The 27,241-nt window shown below is 38.8% G+C and overlaps 1 protein-coding gene and 1 long non-coding RNA gene across 3 annotated transcripts in view; one reads left to right on the top strand and one right to left on the bottom strand.

Annotated features, from left to right (window-relative positions):
- Nucleotides 1-27,241, bottom strand: part of BTD (biotinidase) — a 253,420-nt gene that overhangs the window by 79,781 nt on the left and 146,398 nt on the right. The gene's annotated exons all lie outside the window — the stretch shown is intronic.
- Nucleotides 4,310-27,241, top strand: part of LOC128660385 (uncharacterized) — a 102,745-nt gene continuing 79,813 nt past the window's right edge. Inside the window, exon 1 of the long non-coding RNA XR_008402525.1 lies at nucleotides 4,310-4,324. This is a non-coding gene — a long non-coding RNA (uncharacterized LOC128660385). The remainder of the gene's footprint in view (nucleotides 4,325-27,241) is intronic.

Genomic DNA, 27,241 nt, shown 5'->3' with positions numbered 1-27,241 from the left:
AGTAGTATTCATAACCGCGGCCATATCTTGCAGGGTGAACGAATTAGACGCACTAGAAGTACTTGGCGTCTCTTGTGCGGGTGTTAATGGTTGTGACACTTGGGGAGAATTAGATGGCATAACCTGGTTTCCTTCTGCCTGAGAATCATCCAGCGCCACATTCTTAAGGGCTAAAATATGCTCTTTGCAATTTATAGACATATTAGTGCATGAGGGACACATTCTAAGAGGGGGTTCCACAATGGCTTCTAAACACAATGAACAATGATTTTCCTCACTGTCAGACATGTTGAACAGGCTAGTAATGACCACAAACAAGCATGAAAACACTTTATTTAGTGAAAAAATAACAATCTTAAAAAACGGTACTGTGCCTTTAACCCCTTAATGACCACAGCACTTTTCCATTTTCTGTCCGTTTGGGACCAAGGCTATTTTTACATTTCTGCGGTGTTTGTGTTTAGCTGTAATTTTCCCATTACTCATTTAATGTACCCACACATATTATATACCGTTTTTCTCGCCATTAAATGGACTTTCAAAATATACCATTATTTTCATCATATCTTATAATTTACTATAAAATTTTTTATAAAATATAAGGAAAAAATGGAAAAAAACACACTTTTTCTAACTTTGACCCCCAAAATCTTTTATACATCTACAACCACCAAAAAAAAACATATGCTAAATAGTTTCTAAATTTTGTCCTGAGTTTAGAAATACCCAATGTTTACATGTTCTTTGCTTTTTTTGCAAGTTATAGGGCCATAAATACAAGTAGAACTTTGCTATTTCCAAACCACTTTTTTTCAAAATTAGCGCTAGTTACATTAGAACACTGATATCTTTCAGGAATCCCTGAATATCCATTGACATGTATATATATTTTTTTAGAAGACATCCCAAAGTATTGATCTAGGCCCATTTTGGTATATTTCATGCCACCATTTCACCGCCAAATGCGATCAAATAAAAAAAATTGTTCACTTTTTCACAATTTTTTTCACAAACTTTAGGTTTCTCACTGAAATTATTTACAAAAAACTTATGCAATTATAGCATACATGGTTGTAAATGCTTCTCTGGGATCCCCTTTGTTCATAAATAGCAGACATATATGGCTTTGGTTTTGCTTTTTACTAATTAGAAGGCTGCTAAATGAGATTGCGCAGCACACGTGTATTATGCCCAGCAGTGAAGGGGTTAATTAGGGAGCATGTAGAGAGCTTCTAGGGTTAATTTTAGCTTCAGTGTAGTGTAGTAGACAACCCCAAGTATTGATCTAGGCCCATTTTGGTATATTTCATGCCACCATTTCACCGCCAAATCCGATCAAATTAAAAAAAACGCAAAATTTTTCACAATTTTAGGTTTCTCACTGAAATTATTTACAAACAGCATGTGCAATTATGACACAAATAGTTGTAAATGCTTCTCTGGGATCCCCTTTGTTCAGAAATAGCAGACATATATGACTTTGGCGTTGCTTTTTGGTAATTAGAAGGCCGCTAAGTGCTGCTGCGCATCACATGTGTATTATGGCTAGCAGTGAAGGGGTTAATTAGGTAGTTTGTAGGGAGCTTGCAGGGTTAATTTTAGCTTTAGTGTAGAGATCAGCCTCCCACCTGAAACATCAGACCCCCTGATCCCTCCCAAACAGCTCCCTTCCCTCCCCCACCCCACAATTGTCCCCGCCATCTTAAGTACTGGCAGAAAGTCTCCCAGTACTAAAATAAAAGTTTTTTTTTAAAAAAAAATAAAATAAAATACATCTTTAGCATATTTACATATGCTACTTTGTAGGATCCCCCCTTAGCCCCCAACCTCCCTGATCCCCCCAAAACAGCTCTCTAACCCCCCCTCTGCCTTATTGGGGGCCATCTTGGGAACTGGCAGCTGTCTGCCAGTACCCAGTTTACAATATTTTTTTTTCTTTTTTCTTTTCTTTTTAATGTTTTTCTGTAGTGTAGCTTCCCCACGACCAACCCCTACCCCCACCCCCACCCCCTCCCAGATCCCTTAGATTACTTTTTTGGGGCATTTATTCCCCCTCTTCCTCCCACTTATACAGTGTAGTGTAAGCGTTTCCCCCCCGCTCCCTCACCGTGTACGCGCCCGCCGCCCCCCATGCACGCGCGCGTGTCTGTGGGCGCCCCTGACTGTCCCGCCCCCTCTGTGTCTCAGAAACCATTGATGGCCGCCCACCCGCCTCCCACTGCAGCTCCCACCCACCAACGATTGCGGCCATCGATGTCAGGTGTAGAGAGGGCCACAGAGTGGCTCTCTCTGCACCGGAGGGGTACAAATTGTTATTGCAGGATGCCTCGATATTGAGGCATCCTACAATAACCGGAAAGCAGCTGGAAGTGATGAGGATCGCTTCCAGCTGCTTTCCAAACCGAGGACGTATGCCATACGTCCTCAGGCATTAACTGTATTTTTTCTGAGGACGTATGGCGTACGACCTCGGTCATTAAGGGGTTAAGAGAAAAAAAGACACACGTTCTGCAAAACAGCCTAAACATTCACCAAATTTTTCAAAATTTTGTATGTAGGCCCAATATATGTAGTAAAGATTGCCCCACAAGAAATTTTAACATTTAACCCCTTAATTTGCAAACCGGATCGAAAATAGGCCTAGATCCGGAAAAAAACACACTCAGCACCTTGCCACAGCTCTGCTGTGGCCCTACCTGCCCTCAGGGATCACAAATGTGGGGAAAAACCTTCGATTTGGCCCAAAACACACACCAGGGCCCTCGGGAGATAGAGCTTGCTGCCTTCTGAGAGAAACTAACTGCTCAATTGAGGCGTGAAAATAGGCCCCGCCCATCCACCTCAATGTCACTACAGTCTCATAGAACCGCTCCAGAGAGGATAAACTAGCCATGTGGGTACTGAAACCCAAAAGTAAGCCATATGTGCCCTCATAAAGTCTCAATGTCACTACAGCCAAAAACGTTATGTCACAAAACGTTACAGCACTTGCTAATAAAAATTTGCACTTAGTGTCAACCATCATAATACCCATATGTAAGCTAAGTAATGCCCCTCTATGTAGCTCTAGGATTACTGCTTACCCTTACCCTCCTGGGTACAATGTCAGCCTTTCTGAAATACATAGTCTCTCCAGAAAAATATGACTGAACATACCTCACTGCTGCATAGCATGAAACCGTTCCTCACACTGAAGTTTTCCTGTACTCCTCAGTCTCTGGGGAACAGCAATGGATCTTTAGTTACAAATGCTAAGATCATCAGACTCCAGGCAGCAGTCTTCATTTCCATCAGCTGCCTGAGAGTAAATAGTACACACCGGTACCATTTTAAAACAAAAAAACTCTTGCTTGAAGAAAATAAATAACTAACCTTTTATCACCTCTTTCACTTTACCCTTCCTGCTTGAAGCCAACAAAGAGAATGACTGGGGGGGTGGAGTTAAGGGAGGAGCTATATAGACAGCTCTGCTGTGGGTGCACTCTTTGCCACTTCCTTTAGAGAAGGATAATATCCCACAAGTAAGGATGAAACCGTGGACTTGGTACATCTTGCAAAAGAAATACAACTTTATTCAAGTACAGAAGACATAACTTTACGACCTAATTTTGCCGAACATCCAAATTTATAATGTGACACAAATGTATTTTTGAGATTTACAAACTGTTGTTTGACATATTTCAGATGGAAAAGGGTCAGCTTTGTAAGCCCATGAAGCAGCCACTGCTCTTCTACAAGAGAAGTGTCTGCTTCATGTGCTTACAAAGCTGACCCTTGAGCCTTGCTTTTTAATAACACCTGTACTATTTGTGACAACCACAACAGTGCAAGTGAGAAATACAATTAATCCATTATAAAAAAAATAATATGAAATCACTCAATTGTAGATGCAAGTGTCCTGAAGTTATCCCGCAGATCCCCATAGCCAGTGGCGTCAGTGGGGGGGTGCGGACCGCACCGGGTGACACCGTCAGGGGGGTTACACCCGGTGTAATAACTGCAGACTGCATCACTGTCAGTGAAAGAATGAGACCTGCTGCACCGCATAGCAAAGAGTTCTTTTTTTTATTGGCCCCTAACTGCAGTTGTGCCAGTTTGCACTGTGATTGTGGGACAGAAGGGAGGGAGAGCACTCAGGACAAACTGAGGTAAGTTTTAGAAGTAAGCAGCACGTGCACTGCTCTTTACTTCCCTAAATTCTGAGCGGCACAGCTGTCCCCTCCCTTCTCTCCCCCATCTTCCTGCCTAAGCGCGCTTCCGTGATTTCTTCCATTGAGGCAGCTCACTGCTTTCAGCCTCGGGAGAAGAGAGCAATTAAATATAGGTAAGAGGGGCAGAGGTCAGCAATAAATAATGTTTTTATTGTTAATGGAACACAGTTTTTGTGTGTGTGTGCCACAGCTGTTCACAGCAGGGCAAAGACTTAACCCCTTTGCTCCTAGAGCAGATGGGCTGCTTAATGTTTGTAAATTCTCTGTTCAGGAGACTTTTCAACTTTGACATAACATGGGGGAAAATCTTTTTCTTCTTTTTCTCTACTACTTTTTTCTTCTTTCCTCCTCACTCATCTCTTCTTCACTATCTCACCCTCTCCACTCTTATCTCTCCCCTATCTCTTGTCTCTCTGTATCTCACTTTCCCCCTTCACTTTTGATCATATTTCTCCTCTTTCTCCTTAATTTCAATATTTCTATTATTATTTATTTAATGTGGAAGATAACTGTCACATTATAGCTTAAAATAAAAATGTTACCTTTAGTGAAGATAAAGTTCCATTTAAATAAACAATAGTGCGCTACATCTGACAGCACTCTGGCACAAGATTAAGTATTTACAGGCCACAAACAGAAAAAACTAAATTTATGCTTACTTGATAAATTTCTTTCTTTTGCAATGTACCGAGTCCATGGTTTCATCCTTACTTGTGGGATATTATCCTTCCCAACAGGAAGTGGCAAAGAGAGCACCCACAGCAGAGCTGTCTATATAGCTCCCCCCTTAACTCCACCCCCAGTCATTCAACCGAAGGCCAAGGAAGAAAAAGGAGAAACTATAAGGTGCAGAGGTGACTGAATAGGTACAAAGAGAAAAGAGGTGTGTGTATGCGCTAAACAGCTGCGGGGATAAAGAAAATCTACAGTTGTAAAATATTTCTTATAAATAAGTGTGTCAAAGATGTGTAATACAAAACTAATGGGTTTATAATATAAATACTCCTATATTGATATATCATACAATATGGCTAATCATCTAAAAATAAATCTAGTATCAAAAAACAGGTATAGCAAAATAAGATTTATTAATCTCAATTAAAAAGATATATTAATCTAGATTAAACATTCACATAAACATATTTGATTAAGTGTTAATATGACCGGTCATACGTAAATACAAAACAACGGAAAAGACTATGCTAAAAGTTAAGTTTAAAATCGTGCTGATAATAGCTGTAAATGTATAGAGGCAACTAAATCTAGAGAATCTTAGAATAGTTGCCACATATATGAATTAATCCACCTTTATAGTACTGACACAAAAACGGAGTGTAGTAAAGATAAAAGTTCCGATATGTTGGTATAAAAGTTCCGTTTTGGAATAGGCTTATGTCAAAGTTCCGTTATAGGAAACAACTGGTGTTAAAGCAACATATGGGGATAATGTTATTATAGTTCCGTTTCGGTATTCCAAATATTCAAACAAAGGTTATTAACGGATTGTGTTAAAGGATGATATCTTCTTTAAAAGTTTTAAAAGTTACCTCTGACTACCACGCTGTGGTGCCCCTACACCTCTATAGTGCCTACCTGCTCTTGTCTCGAGCTGAATCCTCCGTCTAGGTACGGCACAGGTGTCCAGAGCGGCTTCCAACAGCTGGTGACGTCAGGAACGTTGGATGCGTGTCAAATGTAGGTCCGGTTAAAATGTGAAACTCTGCGCAGAGTACTTTAAAAAATTGACAAAGTAGTTCCCACGAATCCTCTGTAATCCTTGTTAATAGTAATTTCTTATCACCTTGTGATTAATAGTCTAGCTCCATCAACGCGTTTCGCCATGTAGCATGGCTTTATCAAGATGGTTTAGACTAATTTTAAGATCCTTTATAAATGTATAGTTCATTCGTGATTGGTCCAGGCTTGATTGTTAATTCTTTAAGGACATCCCTTACTTAAGGTGGATTTTCTTAAAGGTGGATTTCCTAAGTTCTTATTTTCTATTTTATAAAGCTATTTTCCTCTGTTATTTAAAAATAAAACAATTATCTAAAAATAATTCATTCTAATATGAAGCTGTGAAGTCATGTCTTTACGGATTCATTGCTTACTCAAATAAATATGTGCAATCTGTATGAATATTTTCTTTAAAACATCTGATTGGGGATTGATTTAATACAAACATAGTAATATTTATCTATCTAAGGCTATCATCTAAAACTCTAAACCCTTATTGGAAATCTTATAAAAATCACATTAAAAGATGTATAAAATATGCATATGATGTTGAATCTTCGTTTATGGATATATTTTAGTAAAATATCCAAATTAGGACTATTTTAATAACAACTAACCTCTATGTTTATATTTATTGGAACATATGCTGGTAGCTATCAGTACTCACAAAAAATGTGTGTGAGTTAAAAATTATACAACTATATTGTTGTTAAACCATTATTAACTCTATATGCTAGTACTTTATAGTTGGTCTTATGGTACCTAGATATGGGAATAAGAGGTTTTAAAAATGTATACTTATAAGAAACCAATTATATTAAGAAATACATATCTATGATTTGCGAATATGTGTAACCTATTTAATTCAATAATTTACTTTTATTGTGTAGATGTGTATATTACATCATATTTATAGTTATACCTTTGAAGTATAGATGTTCCCATTTTATTTACTAAAGTGAAATTATATTATTATGTTAAAATACATTGTGTCTTTATTAATTAAATAAATAAAATATAATCAGTTGAAACATAATAAAAATGTATAGTAGAACATATATGGAAAGTGTTTCCAATGTATTAATGTTCGAAATACAATTTCATACAGGTTGTCATTAGGTTTGTATATATATACACATTCTTATGCTTAGGATTTTGTGGAGAATTACAAGATTAACGGTCTAGGATGAATGGATTTAAGTCTAGCTCTGAATTTAATCCTTGTGGGAATAATGTTTGTAATTCAAAAATAAGTTCAGCTTCTTTTCTAAGGAGTAGTTGGTCAAAATTCCCTCCTCTCCAAGGTTTTGCAATCTTGCAGATACCCCAATATTTAAGGTCGTTGGTGTTATTATGGTGTACTGTCCTGAAATGTTCATAAAGCCTAGTATCTTGATCTCCTTTCTTGATAAGATTAAGGTGTTCTCTAATTCTTGTGCGTAAAACTCTAGAGGTCTCTCCTAAATATTGTTTGCCACATGTGCACTGGATTAGGTATATGATGCCTTTGTCACTGCATCTAATGGTCTCTTTTATATTGTATTTTTTTACCTGTATTGAAGGATGTGTATTCTTTACATTTACTGCTATGTTGGCAGGCTTTACAGCTATAGCAAGGATAATATCCCCTTAGTTTTCTTCCCATCAAATCTTTCTCTTTCATCTTATTGATTTTTTTCTAAAATCACTGGGTGCAAGGATATTTTTAATGTTAGTTGCTTTCCTGTAAATAATGTTAGGGTAATCAGAAATGCTGTTTCCCAAAATTGGATCAGATTTTATCAGATGCCAATGTTTGTTCAAAATTCTGGTTAGATGTTTATGATGGTAATTATAATTAGTAATTAAGGGTACTTTAAGGGTTTCATCAGTCTGATTTTTAGCTTTTGCTTTTTTAGAGAGTATGTTTTGTCTATCCATATTTCTGACTTTAATTATATCATTTTTCAGAGTATCATGATCGTAACCTTTTTCTAAGAATCTCTCCTCTAAGATCTTAACCTGTGTGTCATAATCAGAAAGTTTGGAACAATTACGTCTGATCCTAAGGAATTGACCCTTAGGAATGTTGTCTATCCACCTTTTCAAGTGACAACTATGTGTGGGGATATAATTATTCGCATCAGTTGTTTTGAAATGATTTTTAGTTGTTAATTCTCCCTGTTCTATAAAAATGTCCAAATCTAAAAACATTATTTGTTGTCTACTTATTGTATAAGTGAATTTCAAGTTTAGATCATTATGGTTCATATCCTCAAAGAAGGTCAACAGGCTATCCTCACTCCCCTTCCAAACTATTAGTATATCATCAATATATCTTTTGAACAGCACGAGGTTTGCTCCCAACTCATGCTCTTGGGTAAATTGGTATTCCCATTTACCCATAAATAAGTTAGCATAGCTGGGAGCAAACCTCGTGCCCATAGCTGTACCCTGTATTTGGAGGTATATATTATCATTAAAAGAGAAAACGTTGTTTTCCAGTATAAATTCAATACAATTCAATATAAATTGTTTGTGTTTTAGTTGCACGCTGCTCTCACTTTTTAGGAACCAGTCTATAGCTGCAATGCCCTTATCGTGTTTTATGCTAGTGTACAGTGAACTTACGTCACTGGTTGCCAAGATGTAGTCATCTTGCCAATTCAGATTTTGTAAAAGATTTAAGACGTCTGTAGTATCTTTGAGATACAACGGCAATTTTTGAACATAACTTTGAAGTTGAGTATCTACATATAAAGAGAGGTTGGAACAGATAGATGAAATGCCAGAAATTATGGGGCGTCCCGGTGGATTGGCTAGATCTTTATGAATCTTGGGTAAGAAGTAGAACATGGCCATTTTAGGATATTTTTGATAAATAAAATTAAATTCCTTCGTATTGATTATATGGTTTCTTTAGCCTTGTTGAGAAGATCTAATAGTTTTGTATTCATTTTGTTCATAGGGTTTAGTTTAAGTTTTTTATAAGTATCTATGTCATTCAACAAACGATTAGCTTCTCTAATATAATTCTCGGTGTCCATGATAACTAATCCCCCACCCTTATCCTCCGGTTTGATTGTAATATTTTTATCTTTTTGTAATTGTGTTAAAACCTCCCTTTCCTTTTTAGTCTTATTGTATTTAACACTGCTCTTGTCTTTTAAATTTAGTTTATCTATTTCAGATAGAATTGATCTTTCAAAAACTTCGATATTGCTTCCTTTACTATGGTAGGGGTAAAATTTAGATTTGGGTTTTAATTGGGTATGTATGATTTGGCTTGATGCCTCTGCTGTTTGTCTTATTTGTCTTTCTATGGGATTTTTTATAAAAACAGAATTTATGTTTACCTGATAAATTACTTTCTCCAACGGTGTGTCCGGTCCACGGCGTCATCCTTACTTGTGGGATATTCTCTTCCCCAACAGGAAATGGCAAAGAGCCCAGCAAAGCTGGTCACATGATCCCTCCTAGGCTCCGCCTACCCCAGTCATTCGACCGACGTTAAGGAGGAATATTTGCATAGGAGAAACCATATGTTACCGTGGTGACTGTAGTTAAAGAAAATAAATTATCAGACCTGATTAAAAAAACCAGGGCGGGCCGTGGACCGGACACACCGTTGGAGAAAGTAATTTATCAGGTAAACATAAATTCTGTTTTCTCCAACATAGGTGTGTCCGGTCCACGGCGTCATCCTTACTTGTGGGAACCAATACCAAAGCTTTAGGACACGGATGAAGGGAGGGAGCAAATCAGGTCACCTAAATGGAAGGCACCACGGCTTGCAAAACCTTTCTCCCAAAAATAGCCTCAGAAGAAGCAAAAGTATCAAATTTGTAAAATTTAGAAAAAGTGTGCAGTGAAGACCAAGTCGCTGCCTTACATATCTGATCAACAGAAGCCTCGTTCTTGAAGGCCCATGTGGAAGCCACAGCCCTAGTGGAGTGAGCTGTGATTCTTTCAGGAGGCTGCCGTCCGGCAGTCTCATAAGCCAATCGGATAATGCTTTTAATCCAGAAGGAGAGAGAGGTAGAAGCTGCTTTTTGACCTCTCCGTTTACCAGAATAAACAACAAACAAAGACAACGTTTGTCTGAAATCCTTAGTAGCTGCTAAGTAAAATTTGAGAGCACGAACTACATCCAAGTTGTGCAACAAACGTTCCTTCTTTGAAACTGGATTAGGACACAAAGAAGGCCCAACTATCTCCTGGTTAATGTTTTTGTTAGAAACAACTTTTGGAAGAAAACCAGGTTTAGTACGCAAAACCACCTTATCTGCATGGAACACCAGATAAGGAGAAGAACACTGCAGAGCAGATAATTCTGAAACTCTTCTAGCAGAAGAAATTGCAACCAAAAACAAAATTTTCCAAGATAATAACTTAATATCAACGGAATGTAAGGGTTCAAACGGAACCCCCTGAAGAACTGAAAGAACTAGGTTGAGACTCCAAGGAGGAGTCAAAATTTTGTAAACAGGCTTGATTCTAACCAGAGCCTGAACAAAGGCTAGAACATCTGGCACAGCTGCCAGCTTTTTGTCTTAAAAGTATTGCACACCAAATTTGGAAGCTTTAACCCTTAAAATAACGGAACCGGAGCCGTTTTTATATTTAACCCCTTTACAGTCCCTGGAATCTGCTTTGCTGAGACCCAACCAAGCCCAAAGGGGAATACGATACCAAATGATGCCTTCAGAAAGACTTTTCTATGTATCAGAGCTCCACACACATGCAGCTGCATGCCATGCTGTCCTCAAAAACAAGTGCGCCATACCGGCGCGAAAATGAGGCTCTGACTATGATTAGGGAAAGCCCCTAAAGAATAAGGTGTCAAAAACAGTGCCTGCCGATATAATCCTATCAAAATACCCAGAATAAATGATTCCTCAAGGCTAAATATGTGTTAATAATGAATCGATTTAGCCCAGAAAAAGTCTACAGTCTTAATAAGCCCTTGTGAAGCCCTTATTTACTATCTTAATAAACATGGCTTACCGGATCCCATAGGGAAAATGACAGCTTCCAGCATTACATCGTCTTGTTAGAATGTGTCATACCTCAAGCAGTAAGAGACTGCACACTGTTCCCCCAACTGAAGTTAATTGCTCTCAACAGTCCTGTGTGGAACAGCCATGGATTTTAGTTACGGTGCTAAAATCATTTTCCTCATACAAACAGAAATCTTCATCTCTTTTCTGTTTCTGAGTAAATAGTACATACCAGCACTATTTTAAAATAACAAACTCTTGATTGAATAATAAAAACTACAGTTAAACACTAAAAAACTCTAAGCCATCTCCGTGGAGATGTTGCCTGTACAACGGCAAAGAGAATGACTGGGGTAGGCGGAGCCTAGGAGGGATCATGTGACCAGCTTTGCTGGGCTCTTTGCCATTTCCTGTTGGGGAAGAGAATATCCCACAAGTAAGGATGACGCCGTGGACCGGACACACCTATGTTGGAGAAACGTCTTTTCAGGGTCAGTTGTCTCACAAATTGTTTAATGTGTATGTGAGTTTCAAACTTATTCATTTGAACAGTAGGTGCAAATGTGAGTCCTAATTTCAGTACCTTAGTTTCAGCTTCTGTAAGAGTTTTTTTGCTGAGATTAAATATGCCTACTTTTTCTATTTCTGTTTCTTCTTGGACTGTGCGTTTCTTTCTACTTCCGTTTCCCCTAGTTCCTCTATATTTCTTTTTGTTCTTGTTCTTCTCTGATCTAATGGGGTACTTACCCCTAAAAAATCCCCAGATGTGCTGGGTCTATTGGATATCTCGTCAATTTGTGTATTCTCTACATTTTCTGAGTATTGTGCTATTGTCTGGAATCTGTATCTTATAGGAATAGACCATTCTTTTTTCTTTAAGTGACTAGGTTTGTTCCCTTTGATGAATCCTCCCTGCTCCATATAATGATTATTTGGATAATTTCTATCATGGTCTCCAGTGTAGTTTCTGTGGTATGGTGTGTGAAATTGTGCAGATTTTCTAAAACTGTGGTATTCATTATTTGTTCCATTATTTCTATGTGATCCAAATTGGTAACTGTCCTCTTTCTGGTGATTATAATTGTTTGATCTATAATCTTGATCACAATTCTCTAACGGCTAGATTTGGAGTTTGGCGGTAAAAGGGCTGTTAACGCTCCGCGGGTTTTTTTCTGGCCGCACCATAAATTTAACTCTGGTATCGAGAGTTCAAACAAATGCTGCGTTAGGCTCCAAAAAAGGAGCGTAGAGCATTTTTACCGCAAATACAAATCTCGATACCAGAGTTGCTTACGGACGCGGCCGGCCTCAAAAACGTGCTCGTGCACGATTCTCCCATAGGAAACAATGGGGCTGTTTGAGCTGAAAAAAAACCTAACACCTGCAAAAAAGCAGCGTTCAGCTCCTAACGCAGCCCCATTGTTTCCTATGGGGAAACACTTCCTACGTCTGCACCTAACACTCTAACATGTACCCCGAGTCTAAACACCCCTAGCCTTACACTTATTAACCCCTAATCTGCCGCCCCCGCTATCGCTGACCCCTGCATTACACTTTTAACCCCTAATCTGCCGCTCCGTAAACCGCCGCCACCTACGTTATCCCTATGTACCCCTAATCTGCTGCCCTAACATCGCCGACCCCTATGTTATATTTATTAACCCCTAATCTGCCCCCCACAACGTCGCCGACACCTACCTACACTTATTAACCCCTAATCTGCCGAGCGGACCTGAGCGCTACTATAATAAAGTTATTAACCCCTAATCCGCCTCACTAACCCTATCATAAATAGTATTAACCCCTAATCTGCCCTCCCTAACATCGCAGACACCTAACTTCAATTATTAACCCCTAATCTGACGACCGGAGCTCACCGCTATTCTAATAAATGTATTAACCCCTAAAGCTAAGTCTAACCCTAACACTAACACCCCCCTAAGTTAAATATAATTTTTATCTAACGAAATAAATTAACTCTTATTAAATAAATGATTCCTATTTAAAGCTAAATACTTACCTGTAAAATAAATCCTAATATAGCTACAATATAAATTACATTTATATTATAGCTATTTTAGGATTAATATTTATTTTACAGGTAACTTTGTATTTATTTTAACCAGGTACAATAGCTATTAAATAGTTAAGAACTATTTAATAGTTACCTAGTTAAAATAATTACAAATTTACCTGTAAAATAAATCCTAACCTAAGTTATAATTAAACCTAACACTACCCTATCAATAAAATAATTAAATAAACTACCTACAATTACCTACAATTAACCTAACACTACACTATCAATAAATTAATTAAACACAATTGCTACAAATAAATACAATTAAATAAACTATCTAAAGTACAAAAAATAAAAAAGAACTAAGTTACAGAAAATAAAAAAATATTTACAAACATAAGAAAAATATTACAACAATTTTAAACTAATTACACCTACTCTAAGCCCCCTAATAAAATAACAAAGACCCCCAAAATAAAAAATTCCCTACCCTATTCTAAATTTAAAAAGTTACAAGCTCTTTTACCTTACCAGCCCTGAACAGGGCCCTTTGCGGGGCATGCCCCAAGAAGTTCAGCTCTTTTGCCTGTAAAAGAAAACATACAATACCCCCCCCCCCCAACATTACAACCCACCACCCACATACCCCTAATCTAACCCAAACCCCCCTTAAATAAACCTAACACTAAGCCCCTGATGATCTTCCTACCTTGTCTTCACCATGCCAGGTTCACCGATCCGTCCTGGCTCCAAGATCTTCATCCAACCCAAGCGGGGGTTGGCGATCCATAATCCGGTGCTCCAAAGTCTTCCTCCTATCCGGCAAGAAGAGGACATCCGGACCGGCAAACATCTTCTCCAAGCGGCATCTTCTATGTTCTTCCATCCGATGACGACCGGCTCCATCTTGAAGACCTCCAGCGCGGATCCATCCTCTTCTTCCGACGACTAGACGACGAATGACGGTTCCTTTAAGGGACGTCATCCAAGATGGCGTCCCTCGAATTCCGATTGGCTGATAGGATTCTATCAGCCAATCGGAATTAAGGTAGGAATTTTCTGATTGGCTGATGGAATCAGCCAATCAGAATCAAGTTCAATCCGATTGGCTGATCCAATCAGCCAATCAGATTGAGCTCGCATTGTATTGGCTGATCGGAACAGCCAATAGAATGCGAGCTCAATCTGATTGGCTGATTGGATCAGCCAATCGGATTGAACTTGATTCTGATTGGCTGATTCCATCAGCCAATCAGAAAATTCCTACCTTAATTCCGATTGGCTGATAGAATCCTATCAGCCAATCGGAATTCGAGGGACGCCATCTTGGATGACGTCCCTTAAAGGAACCGTCATTCGTCGTCTAGTCGTCGGAAGAAGAGGATGGATCCGCGCTGGAGGTCTTCAAGATGGAGCCGGTCGTCATCGGATGGAAGAACATAGAAGATGCCGCTTGGAGAAGATGTTTGCCGGTCCGGATGTCCTCTTCTTGCCGGATAGGAGGAAGACTTTGGAGCACCGGATTATGGATCGCCAACCCCCGCTTGGGTTGGATGAAGATCTTGGAGCCAGGACGGATCGGTGAACCTGGCATGGTGAAGACAAGGTAGGAAGATCATCAGGGGCTTAGTGTTAGGTTTATTTAAGGGGGGTTTGGGTTAGATTAGGGGTATGTGGGTGGTGGGTTGTAATGTTGGGGGGGGGGTATTGTATGTTTTCTTTTACAGGCAAAAGAGCTGAACTTCTTGGGGCATGCCCCGCAAAGGGCCGTGTTCAGGGCTGGTAAGGTAAAAGAGCTTGTAACTTTTTAAATTTAGAATAGGGTAGGGAATTTTTTATTTTGGGGGTCTTTGTTATTTTATTAGGGGGCTTAGAGTAGGTGTAATTAGTTTAAAATTGTTGTAATATTTTTCTTATGTTTGTAAATATTTTTTTATTTTCTGTAACTTAGTTCTTTTTTATTTTTTGTACTTTAGATAGTTTATTTAATTGTATTTATTTGTAGCAATTGTGTTTAATTAATTTATTGATAGTGTAGTGTTAGGTTAATTGTAGGTAATTGTAGGTAGTTTATTTAATTATTTTATTGATAGGGTAGTGTTAGGTTTAATTATATCTTAGGTTAGGATTTATTTTACAGGTAAATTTGTAATTATTTTAACTAGGTAACTATTAAATAGTTCTTAACTATTTAATAGCTATTGTACCTGGTTAAAATAAATACAAAGTTACCTGTAAAATAAATATTAATCCTAAAATAGCTATAATATAAATGTAATTTATATTGTAGCTATATTAGGATTTATTTTACAGGTAAGTATTTAGCTTTAAATAGGAATCATTTATTTAATAAGAGTTAATTTATTTCGTTAGATAAAAATTATATTTAACTTAGGGGGGTGTTAGTGTTAGGGTTAGACTTAGCTTTAGGGGTTAATACATTTATTAGAATAGCGGTGAGCTCCGGTCGGCAGATTAGGGGTTAATAATTGAAGGTAGGTGTCGGCGATGTTAGGGAGGGCAGATTAGGGGTTAATACTATTTATGATAGGGTTAGTGAGGCGGATTAGGGGTTAATAACTTTATTATAGTAGCGCTCAGGTCCGCTCGGCAGATTAGGGGTTAATAAGTGTAGGTAGGTGTCGGCGACGTTGTGGGGGGCAGATTAGGGGTTAATAAATATAACATAGGGGTCGGCGATGTTAGGGGCAGAAGATTAGGGGTACATAGGGATAACGTAGGTGGCGGCGATTTGCGGTCGGAAGATTAGGGGTTAATTATTTTAAGTAGCTTGCGGCGACGTTGTGTGGGGCAAGTTAGGGGTTAATAAATATAATATAGGGGTCGGCGGGGTTAGGGGCAGCAGATTAGGGGTACATAAGTATAACGTAGGTGGCGGTCGGCAGATTAGGGGTTAAAAATTTTAATCGAGTGGCGGCGATGTGGGGGGACCTCGGTTTAGGGGTACATAGGTAGTTTATGGGTGTTAGTGTAGTTTAGGGTACAGTAGTTAAGAGCTTTATGAACCGGCGTTAGCCAGAAAGCTCTTAACTCCTGCTTTTTTCAGGCGGCTGGAATCTTGTCGTTAGAGCTCTAACGCTCACTGCAGAAACGACTCTAAATACCAGCGTTAGAAAGATCCCATTGAAAATATAGGCTACGCAAATGGCGTAGGGGGATCTGCGGTATGGAAAAGTCGCGGCTGTAAAGTGAGCGTTAGACCCTTTAATCACTGACTCCAAATACCAGCGGGCGGCCAAAACCAGCGTTAGGAGCCTCTAACGCTGGTTTTGACGGCTACCGCCGAACTCTAAATCTAGGCCTTTGTGAGCATTTTCCCTTTCATACATTCGTCTATGGTATCTTGGTGAAGTGAAAATTTTGTGTCTATAATCTTGATCATTATTTTCAAAGTGAACATTTCTTTTCTCATGTGTGTGTCCATTATTTGCTGGTGACATATAGGTATTGTCATTACTATGTGACCTCATATGTTGGTGCTGAGTATTAGAATTTTCATATCTTTGTGAAATGACTCTGTTGTGAAAGCTGTTGTGATGTGACTTATGGGTTGTGTATCCATTGTATCCATCTTTGTGTCTTGGTCTATAGTAGTGCTCATTATGTGCCATCTTCTCTTTTACAGGTTTTATTTCTCTATGTATATTGGCATTTACATAATCTTTAGGTTTAGATTTTGTATGGTCTATATTTTCAGAATCTAAATCTCCTGTGTTGTCAGGGAGAGTAATACTCTGATGATAATCTTGTTGATCTCTGTTTAGTTTACGCCATTTAACTGACAATATATTCTTATTTGTATTGTTCAGATTTTCAATTATCTGTTTTTGTTTATTTAAGAATATATCACTATCTTGATGATTGGTTATTTTGTCTTTAATTGTTTCTATTTTAGTTTTAAAATCTACTAAACTAGCTGTTCTTGATTTTTTGAGTATCTCTATCAAGCCAAATGAGGCTTTTTCTAAAGTGTCAAACCATTCAATGCTGTGTTCTTCGTTCAATTCAAAAGTACATTTCTTTTCAAGTCTGAGCCCTCTTGGTATCAATTTATTAGTGATATATTTCTCTAAGAATACTAACTCTATGTTCTGTTTTAGTTCTTTAACTAGCTAGGACAGTACACCATAATAACACCAACGACCTTAAATATTGGGGTATCTGCAAGATTGCAAAACCTTGGAGAGGAGGGAATTTTGACCAACTACTCCTCAGAAAAGAAGCTGAACTTATTTTTGAATTACAAACATTATTCCCACAAGGATTAAATTCAGAGCTAGACTTAAATCCATTCATCCTCGACCGTTATTCTTGTAATTCTCCACAAAATCCTAAACATAAGAATGTGTATATATATATATATATATATATATATATATACAAACCTAATGACAACCTGTATGAAATTGTATTTCGAACATTAATACATTGGAAACACTTTCCATATATGTTCTACTATACATTTTTATTATGTTTCAACTGATTATATTTTATTTATTTAATTAATACAGACACAATGTCTTTTAACATAATAATATAATTTCACTTTAGTAAATAAAATGGGAACATCTATACTTCAAAGGTATAACTATAAATATGATGTAATATACACATCTACACAATAAAAGTAAATTATTGAATTAAATAGGTTACACATATTCGCAAATCATAGATATGTATTTCTTAATATAATTGGTTTCTTATAAGTATACATTTTTAAAAACTCTTATTCCCATATCTAGGTACCATAAGACCAACTATAAAGTACTAGCATATAGAGTTAATAACGGTTTAACAACAATATAGTTGTATAATTTTTAACTCACACACATTTTTTGTGAGTACTGATAGCTACCAGCATATGTTCCAATAAATATAAACATAGAGGTTAGTTGTTATTAAAATAGTCCTAATTTGGATATTTTACTAAAATATATCCATAAACGAAGATTCAACATCATATGCATATTTTATACATCTTTTAATGTGATTTTTATAAGATTTCCAATAAGGGTTTAGAGTTTTAGATGATAGACTTAGATAGATAAATATTACTATGTTTGTATTAAATCAATCCCCAATCAGATGTTTTAAAGAAAATATTCATACAGATTGCACATATTTATTTGAGTAAGCAATGAATCCGTAAAGACATGACTTCACAGCTTCATATTAGAATGAATTATTTTTAGATAATTGTTTTATTTTTAAATAACAGAGGAAAATAGCTTTATAAAATAGAAAATAAGAACTTAGGAAATCCACCTTTAAGAAAATCCACCTTAAGTAAGGGATGTCCTTAAAGAATTAACAATCAAGCCTGGACCAATCACGAATGAACTATACATTTATAAAGGATCTTAAAATTAGTCTAAACCATCTTGATAAAGCCATGCTACATGGCGAAACGCGTTGATGGAGCTAGACTATTAATCACAAGGTGATAAGAAATTACTATTAACAAGGATTACAGAGGATTCGTGGGAACTACTTTGTCAATTTTTTAAAGTACTCTGCGCAGAGTTTCACATTTCAACCGGACCTACATTTGACACGCATCCAACGTTCCTGACGTCACCAGCTGTTGGAAGCTGCTCTGGACACCTGTGCCGTACCTAGACGGAGGATTCAGCTCGAGACAAGAGCAGGTAGGCACTATAGAGGTGTAGGGGCACCACAGCGTGGTAGTCAGAGGTAACTTTTAAAACTTTTAAAGAAGATATCATCCTTTAACACAATCCGTTAATAACCTTTGTTTGAATATTTGGAACACCGAAACGGAACTATAATAACATTATCCCCATATGTTGCTTTAACACCAGTTGTTTCCTATAACGGAACTTTGACATAAGCCTATTCCAAAACAGAACTTTTATACCAACATATCGGAACTTTTATCTTTACTACACTCCGTTTTTGTGTCAGTACTATAAAGGTGGATTAATTCATATATGTGGCAACTATTCTAAGATTCTCTAGATTTAGTTGCCTCTATACATTTACAGCTATTATCAGCACGATTTTAAACTTAACTTTTAGCATAGTCTTTTCCGTTGTTTTGTATTTACGTATGACCGGTCATATTAACACTTAATCAAATATGTTTATGTGAATGTTTAATCTAGATTAATATATCTTTTTAATTGAGATTAATAAATCTTATTTTGCTATACCTGTTTTTTGATACTAGATTTATTTTTAGATGATTAGCCATATTGTATGATATATCAATATAGGAGTATTTATATTATAAACCCATTAGTTTTGTATTACACATCTTTGACACACTTATTTATAAGAAATATTTTACAACTGTAGATTTTCTTTATCCCCGCAGCTGTTTAGCGCATACACACACCTCTTTTCTCTTTGTACCTATTCTTTGATTATCTGCTTTATGGGAGCAGATTAGTGTGTAGTGCAGGGGTAGATTTGCGCACCTTATACCCACCATTTTTTCTTTGCACAGGTGACTGAAGTTTTCAATAAAAAATGCTATCTATCTTGAATAGACAGGGCAGGCCGTGGACTCGGTACATCGCAAAAGAAAGAAATTTATCAGGTAAGCATAAATTTAATTTTCTTTTGCAAGATGTACCGAGTCCACAGTTTCATCCTTACTTGTGGATACCAATACCAAAGCTTTAGGACACGGATGAAGGGAGGAACAAGACAGGAACCTAAACGGAAGGCACCACTGCTTACAAAACCTTTCTCCCAAAAACAGCCTCCGAAGAAGCAAAAGTATCAAATTTGGAAAATTTGGAAAAGGTATGAAGCAAAGACCAAGTCGCAGCCTTACAAATCTGTTCAACAGAAGCATGATTTTTAAAAGCCCATGTGGAAGCTACCGCTCTAGTAGAGTTAGCTGTAATCCTTTCAGGAGGCTGCTGTCCAGCAGTCTCATAAGCCAAACGGATAATGCTTTTTAGCCAAAAGGAAAGAGAGGTAGCCGTAGCCTTTTGACCTCTACGCTTTCCAGAATAGACAACAAACAAAGAAGATGTTTGACGAAAATCTTTGGTTGCCTGCAAATAAAACTTCAAAGCAGGAACTACGTCCAAGTTGTGCAATAGACGTTCCTTCTTAGAAGAAGGATTAGGACACAGAGAAGGAACAACAATTTCTTGATTGATATTCCTGTTAGTAACAACCTTAGGTAGGAACCCAGGTTTGGTACGCAAAACCACCTTATTAGCATGGAAAACAAGATAAGGCGAGTCACATTGTAATGCAGATAGTTCAGAAACTCTTCGAGCTGAAGAGATAGCAACTAGGAACAGAACTCTCCAAGATAGAAACTTAATATCTATGGAATGCATGGGTTCAAACGGAACCCCCTGAAGAACTTTAAGAACTAAATTGAGACTCCATGGCGGAGCAACAGGTTTAAACACAGGCTTAATTCTAACTAAAGCTTGACAAAAAGCCAGAACGTCTGGAACATTTGCCAGACGCTTGTGCAACAGAATAGACAGAGCAGATATCTGTCCTTTTAAGGAACTAGCTGACAATCCTTTCTCCAATCCCTCTTGGAAAAAGGACAAAAATCCTAGGAATCCTGATTTTACTCCATGAGTAGCCTTTGGATTCGCACCAAAAAAGATATTTACGCCATATCTTATGATAGATTTTCGAGCCTGAATCAAGGTATCTATGACCGACTCAGAGAAACCCCGCTTTGATAAAATCAAGTGTTCAATCTCCAAGCAGTCAGTGCAGAGAAATTAGATAAGAGGTCCTGTCTCAGTGGCAGAGTCCATGGTGGCAGAGATGACATGTCCACCAGGTCTGCATACCAAGTCCTGCGTGGCCACGCAGGCGCTATAAAAATCACCAAAGCTCTCTCCTGTTTGATTCTGGCAATCAGACGCGGAAGGAGAGGGAAAGGTGGAAACACATAAGCCAGGTTGAACGACCAGGGTACTGCTAGAGCATCTATCAGTACTGCCATCAGATCCAATTCTGGTGTGCCCCATAGCTGAACCAGTTGAGCAAACACCTCCGGATGGAGTTCCCACTCCCCCGGATGAAAAGTCTGACGACTTAGAAAATCTGCCTCCCAGTTCTCTACCCCAGGGATATAGACCGCTGACAGATGGCAAGAGTGAGCCTCTGCCCATCGAATTATTCTTGAAACTTCCATCATCGCTAAGGAACTCCTTGTTCCCCCCTGATGATTGATATAAGCCACAGTCGTGATGTAGTCCGTCTGAAACCTGATGAATCTGGCCGAAGCCAGCTGAGGCCACGCTTGAAGAGCATTGAATATCGCTCTTAATTCCAGAATATTTATCGGTAGGAGGGCCTCCTCCTGAGTCCACAAACCCTGTGCTTTCAGGAATTTTAGACTGCACCCCAGCCCAGGAGGCTGGCGTATGTTGTCACTATAACCCACGCTGGCCTGCGGAAACACATTCCCCTGGACAGGTGATCCTGTGACAACCACCAAAGAAGAGAGTCTCTGGTCTCTTGATCCAGATCTATCTGAGGAGATAAATCTGCATAATCCCCATTCCACTGTCTGAGCATGGATAGTTGCAGTGGTCTGAGATGTAAGCGAGCATATGGAACTACGTCCGTCAGAAATATTTTCATGTCCACCGAGTCTATCAGAGTCCCTAGAAATGAAACTCTTGTGAGAGGGGAAAGAGAACTCTTTTGTACATTCACCTTCCACCCATGAGATCTTAGAAAGGCCAACACTAAGTCCGTGTGAGCCTTAGCTAGTTGGAAAGTCGAGGCTTGAATTAGGATGTAGTCTAGATAAGGCGCCACTGCTATGCCCCGCAGCCTTAGGACCGCCAGAAGGGACCCTAGCACCTTTGTGAAGATTTGTGGCGCCGTGGCCACAAATCGAGCCACAAACTGGTAATGCTTGTCCAGAAAGGCAAACCTGAGAAATTGGTGATGATCTTTGTGGATAGGAATGTGTAGATACGCATCTGTTAAGTCCACGGTGGTCATATATTGACCCTCCTGGATCATTGGTAAAATAGTCTGAATGGTCTCCATCTTGAAAGATGGGATTCTTAGGAATTGATTTAGTATCTTGAGATCTAGAATTGGTCTGAAGGTTCCCTCTTTTTTGGGAACCACAAACAGATTGGAGTAGAACCCCTGCCCCTGTTCTGCTTTCGGAACTGGGCAGATCACTCCCATGGTAAAAAGGTCTTCTACACAGCGTAACAACACCTCTCTTTTTGTCTGGTTTACAGACAATTGAGAAAGATGGAATCTCCCCCTTGGAGGAGAATGTTTGAAATCTAGAAGATACCCCTGGGTTACGATTTCTACAGCCCAGGGGTCCTGAACATCTCTTGCCCAGGCCTGAGCAAAGAGAGAGAGTCTGCCACCTACTAGATCCGGTCCCGGATCGGGGCTACTCCTTCATGCTGTCTTGGTGGCAGCAGCAGGCTTCTTGGCCTGTTTACCCTTGTTTCAAGCCTGGTTAGGTCTCCAGACTGGCCTGGATTGAGCAAAGTTCTCCTCTTGCTTTGCAGCAGGGGAAGAGGAAGCGGGACCACCTTTGAAGTTTCGAAAGGAACGAAAATTATTTTGTTTGGTCCTTGTCTTATTTGACTTATCCTGAGGGAGGGCATGACCCTTCCCTCCAGTGATATCTGAAATGATCTCTTTCAATTCAGGCCCAAATAGGGTCTTACCTTTGAAAGGGATGGTCAAAAGCTTAGATTTTGATGACACATCAGCAGACCAGGACTTAAGCCATAACACTCTATGCGCTAAAATGGCAAAACCTGAATTCTTAGCCGCTAATTTAGCCAGATGAAAAGCGGCGTCTGTAATGAAAGAATTAGCTAGTTTAAGGGCCCTAATTCTATCCAGAATATCATCTAATGGGGTCTCCACCTGAAGAGCCTCTTCCAGAGCCTCAAACCAAAAGGCAGCTGCAGTGGTAACAGGAACAATGCACGCTATAGGCTGGAGAAGAAAACCCTGATGAACAAAAATTTTCTTTAAGAGACCCTCTAATTTTTTATCCATAGGATCTTTGAAAGCACAACTGTCCTCAATAGGTATAGTTGTACACTTAGCCAGAGTAGAAATAGCTCCCTCCACCTTAGGGACCGTCTGCCATGAGTCCCGCATTGTGTCAGATATGGAAAACATTTTCTTAAAAACAGGAGGGGGAGCGAACGGAATACCTGGTATATCCCACTCCTTAGTAACAATGTCCGAAATCCTCTTAGGGACCGGAAAAACATCAGTTTAAACAGGAGCCTCTAAATATTTGTCCATTTTACACAATTTCTCTGGAACTACAATAGGGTCACAATCATCCAGAGTCGCTAAAACCTCCCTGAGCAATAAGCGGAGGTGTTCTAGCTTAAATTTACATGCCGTTATATCTGAATCTGTCTGAGGGAACATCTTTCCTGAATCAGAAATCTCTCCCTCAGATAGCAAATCCCTCATCCCTACCTCTGAACATTGTGAGGGAATATCGGATATGGCTACTAAAGCATCAGAAGGCTCAGCATTTGTTCTTAACCCAGAGCTACTGCGCTTCCCTTGCAACCTTGGCAGTTTAGATAAAACCTCTGTGAGGGTAGTATTCATAACTGAGGCCATATCTTGCAAGGTGAAAGAATTAGACGCACTAGAAGTACTTGGCGTCGCTTGTGCGGGCGTTACTGGTTGTGACACTTGGGGAGAACTAGATGGCAAAACCTGATTTCCCTCTGTCTGAGAGTCCTCCAGTGCCAAACTCTTATAATTCAAAATATGCTGTTTGCAATTTATAGACATATCAGTACAAGTGGGACACATTCTAAAAGGGGGTTCCACAATGGCTTCTAAACAAATTGAGCAATGAGTTTCCTCAATGTCAGACATGTTGAACAGGCTGGTAATGAGACAAGCAAGCTTGGAAAAACGGTACTGTGCCTTTAAGAGAAAAAAAGGCATACACAAACTGCCAAAAATTATCTCAAATCTTCCAAATTTTTTGCAGTAGACCCACTAAGCTTTAGTAAGATTGCACCACAAGTATTTAAGCAATTAACCCCCAAATGTGAAAACCGGATTGACAAAGTGTCAAAGACCGGTAAAACCCGTCAGCAACTTGCCACAGCTCTGCTGTGGCGCATACCTGCCCTTAGGGATTCGATTAGGCCCAAGAAGTTCACTAGGACCCTCCGGTGTTGTAGCTTGCTGCTTGTCTATAGAAAACAACTGCGCAACTGAGGCGCAAAAATAGGCCCCGCCCATCTCACTCGATGTTGCTAGGGCCTGTAGAAAAATCTACCAAGTGTTTTTTCAGCCATGTGGGTTATAAAAACCCCAAAAAAGCCAAGTGTACCCTCTATACAGTTGTCCCTTAAGAAATATAAACAGGACTCCCAGAACACACAAACGTTTGCCTTATATATCATTCAAACTGAGTGCCCATAAGTTTAGCCCTTTATGCAAGCTAGTAATGCCCCTTATAAAACTAGGATTACTGCTTACCCTTCCCCTCATGGGGATACTGTCAGCCTTTCTGAATTATCACAGTCTTTCCAGAAAAAATTGACTGAACATACCTCATTGCTGTATAGCAAGAAACCGTTCCTCACACTGAAGTTTTTCCTGTACTCCTCAGCTTCTGTGGGAACAGCAGTGGACCTTAGCTACAAATGCTAAGATCATCATCCTCCAGGCAGAAATTTTCATCTATCTCCTGCCTGAGAGTAAATAGTACACACCGGTACCATTTAAAAATAAACTCTTGCTTGAAGAAAAATAAAAACTAACAGTTTATCACCTCTTTCACTTTACCCTTCCTGCTTAGAGCCGGCAAAGAGAATGACTGGGGGATGGAGTTAAGGGAGAGCTATATAGACAGCTCTGCTGTGGGTGCTCTCTTTGCCACTTCCTGTTGGGAAGGATAATATCCCACAAGTAAGGATGAAACCGCGGACTCGGTACATCTTGCAAAAGAAAAATATATTTTATTTCAGTTTTAGTTGATTTAAATAAAATATGTGAAATATATATTACTGGATTAGAACATTGCATTAAATGAATATTAATATAAGAATTGCACTGTTAATTATTTGTCTAAAAAACTTTGCAATGTATTTTCATTATTTGATTGACCTATTTCCCCCCAATTTTTCATGTGTGTGTGTTTTTCCCACTGCCCTAGAAATGCTAGATTGCAACATTCTACACAGTGATTGATGAATGTATATCTGCCAATACATTCCAGTATTTCTAGGGCAGTGGAAAAAAACAGGAAAAATTAGAGCTATGTGTATGTATGTGTACTGGTCATGTGTGTGTGTACCTGTTTGTCAAGAGTGTGTGTACGTATATCTGTGTACAGTATTTATCTGTGTGTCATAGTGCATTGTCTCAATTCTTTGTATTTTTTGTTCTTGTCAGGGGCCCGGTTCTGTCATTCTGCCTAGGGCCTTGCACTTGCTAGGGCCAGCTCTGACAGTAGGTAACAAGTAGTCAGGTGGAGCAGTTGCAGGAGTGTGACTCACTTTTGTTGCCAACAGTTTAGACATTAATGTGTTGAGTTATTTGAGGGGACAGCAAATTTGCACTGTACACTCACTACTTTACATTGTAGCAAAGTGTCATTTCTTCAGTGTTGTCACACAAAAAGATAAAATAAAATATTTACAAAAATGCGAGGGGTGTACTCACTTTTGTGAGATACTATATATTATATTTTATATATATATATATATATATATATATATATATATATATATATATATATATACATATATATATATATTTATTATATTTTATATATCTTATATTATATATATATATATATATATATTTTTTTTTTACACACATATATATTATATTTTACACACACACACACACACATATATATATATATATATATATATATATATATATATATATATATATATATATATATATATATAAATCTGTGTGTGTGGATGTATATCTGTGTGTCATAGTACATTGTCTCAATTCTTTGTATTTTTTGTTCTTGTCAGGGGCCCGATTCTGTCATTCTGCCTAGGGCCTGGCACTTACTAAAACCAGCTCTAATTGCAGGGAACAACAAGTTAGGTGGAGTGTGACTGTGCTGTGTGAGTAGTCTTGTGGGTGGGGTCTGGGGACTAAGAGTGCGTGTACCTGTGTGTGTGTGTGTGTACTGTATTTGATTGCATCTGTGTGTGTCCGTATTGGTGTGTATATATATACATACAGTATCTCACAAAAGTGAGTACAACCCTGAACCCTAACATTTTTGGAAATATTTTATTATATCTTTTCATGTGACAACACTGAAGAAATGACACTTTGCTACAACGTAAAGTAGTGAGTGTACAACCTGTATAACAGTGTAAATTTGCTGTCTCCTCAAAATAACTTAACACACAGCCAATAATGTCTAAACCGTTGGCAACAAAAGTGAGTACACCCTTAAGTGGAAATGTCCAAATTGGGCCCAATTAGCCATTTCCCCTCCCTGGTGTTATGTGACTCGTTAGTGTTACAAGGTCTCAAGTTTGAATGGGGAGCAGGTGTGTTAAATTTGGTGTTATCGCTCTCGCTTTCATACTGGTCACTGGAAGTTCAACATGGCACCTCATGGCAAATAACTCTCTGGGTATCTGAAAAAAAGAATATTTGCTTTACAAAAAATGTCCTAGGCTATAAGAAGTTTGCCAAGACCCTGAAACTGAGCTGCAGCACGGTGGGCAAGACCATACAGCGGTTTCACAGGACAGGTTCCACTCAGAACAGGCCTCGCCATGGTCGACCAAAGTAGTTGCGTTCACGTGATCAGCATCACATCCAGAGGTTGTCTTTGCGAAATATATGTATAAGTGCTGCCAGCATTGCTGCAGAGGTTGAAGGGGTGGAGGGTTAGCCTGTCAGTGCTCAGACCATACGCCGCACACTGCATTTAATTGGTCTGCATGGCTGTCGTCCCAGAAGGAAACCCCTTCTAAAGATGAGGCACCAGAAAGTCCTCAAACACTTTGCTGAAGACATGCAGACTAAGGACATGGATTACTGGTACCATGTCCTGTGGTCCAAAGAGACCAAGATAAACTTATTTGGTTCAGATGGTGTCAAGCGTGTGTGGCGGCAACCAGGTGAGGAGTACAAAGACAAGTGTGTCTTGTCTACAGTCAATCATGGTGGTGCGAGTGTCATGGTCTGGGCCTGCATGAGTGCTGCCGACACTGGGAAGCTACAGTTCATTGAGGGAACCATGAATGCCAACATGTACTGTGACATACTGAAGCAGAGACTGGGCCGCAGGG

Source organism: Bombina bombina, chromosome 5 (genome assembly GCF_027579735.1).
Source record: "Bombina bombina isolate aBomBom1 chromosome 5, aBomBom1.pri, whole genome shotgun sequence".
Classification (NCBI taxonomy): Eukaryota; Metazoa; Chordata; class Amphibia; order Anura; family Bombinatoridae; genus Bombina; species Bombina bombina.
Note: the sequence above shows the minus strand (reverse complement) of the source record. Positions and strands in the feature narration are given on the sequence as shown.